This window comes from Austrofundulus limnaeus, unplaced genomic scaffold (assembly GCF_001266775.1).
Source record: "Austrofundulus limnaeus strain Quisiro unplaced genomic scaffold, Austrofundulus_limnaeus-1.0 Scaffold247, whole genome shotgun sequence".
Lineage (NCBI taxonomy): Eukaryota > Metazoa > Chordata > Actinopteri > Cyprinodontiformes > Rivulidae > Austrofundulus > Austrofundulus limnaeus.
In genome coordinates, this window is record NW_013952649.1 from 45,562 (window position 1) to 47,509 (window position 1,948).

Genomic DNA, 1,948 nt, shown 5'->3' on the forward strand with positions numbered 1-1,948 from the left:
TTATAATCATATTCTGTTAATTAACTTTGTTTTCTTGAAGAATCTAATTAAAATGTTGATACTTTTGCTTCCTGAATCTTTCTGTAATAAATTTAATCTGTTGCTCTAACACCAAGYCACGCTCAATTAGGKTGGTTCATTCAAGCCACTCCTTGTGTTTCTTGGGCTTCTCACCAAGTTGATTCTTTGTAAGTCAAATTTCCTGCTGTGACAGCCTTTGAAATGTAAAAAATGATTCTGTTTGTGAGCTCCTTGTATCCTGTATGAATTCTGGATCCAGTGCTCCTACCAAACAAGCTGAAATTTTTATTATTCATTTTAAAATAAAACCAGCTCAGTGGTCCATCAATCATTCTGTATTGTTTAATCAACAAATCTGAAAACAGTCACCTGGAAGCGATTGTGTTTAAAATACAGAAGAGAATTCCAGTCAGGTACACAAAAATGACACTTTAAATTTAGAGTAGTCTTTTAAAAAAAAGCTACATATTTTATTGAAAGATTAAGGAAAGAAGGCAACAGTTTACATGTACACATTGTTACTCTTCAAAAGTGCAAACAAGTTGATCAGAAATTGTGAGAAGTTTTGCACAATGCAAAACAAAAATTCAGGTACATAAAGCTCCTCCTTTCATGGAAGACTTCAATCATCCAGTGATAAATGTTAAATTTTAGCTTATTTTTATGGTTGTAGTGCTCGCTTTGTTCAGGATCTTACTAAAAGTTATGATTTAACATCCATGGCTTCATTCAGCATCACTWTCCACCATGGAAGGCAGGAGATCATGTATTTGCCTGTGTGTCTATGTTTGTATGTCTGTTAGCAAATGATCTCATGAACCAGAGGACAGAATGGATGACTGTAATCATTGGATGTACAATTACAAGTGATTAACATTTATCAAGATGGCTGCCACAGATAATCAACCGTAGCCAACCAGATAAATGGCTGAGTCTAAATTCAGGGGCTGGGTCCCCTGAAGGCCCAATCTGTCGGCTGCTTACGTCACAGCGCTGCGCCGGAGGCTGTCCAAATTCAAAGACTCCTCCGATGCGGCCAACAAATGTGTCCTAATTTTTCCCCGATTTGAGGGATCGGTCCGATGGATCCTTCTCGGCCCACCATTTCCCATAACGCATCGTGTGTCTACAAGAGTTTATTTTTTTCCCCCATTTGTAATGGTGGACGAATCGAGAGTAAGGAGTACAGTTTTAAATACAAATATGGTGGTATAAAAATAAAAAGTTTCAATTGGTTGTGTTGTTAATGCTTTTATCATTTGTATAGTCATGTTTTTACTATTACTCTTGTCAGAAATCAAACGAGCTGGTATAGAGAAATAAACATGCACCTACGTCAGGTCAGTTAGTTCTTATTGCCTTTAAGCTCATTTTGTTGTTTTGTGAAACTAATAATATATTGATATTTTGCTCATTTTGATCTGATTTTGCTTCTGTTTAGCGTTGATCGTCCAAATTCACAGAMCCATTTTTCCAGTCTTTGTGGTCTACCAAGGACTCAGCCACTGAATCTGGACACAGCCAATGAGTTGAACTCAGCCATTTTGAAAGATATTGAGGTAATATGTGGTGTGATAGTAGCTGACCCTGGATTTACACTGCACCTGCTCCGCTCCGGTGCAAAGCAGACTGATACATTTTGACAGCATGTATGTATAAATATTAGGGCTGTGTATTGGCAAGAATTTGGCAATACGATACATATCATGACAGAGGGGTCGCGATACGATATTTCCCGATATATTGCGATACTGTAAGCAAGGCGATATATTGCGATTTTTTTGTCCAAAAATTCTATTAAATAAAAACCTCTTACTGGAAAAAAAAAACCCAAAAATTTATTGTCTCAGAAAATTCTATTATATAGGCTGTGTCCAAAACGGCAGGATGGGTCCTCCGAAGGTCTAATTTGTCGGCCGCATACGTC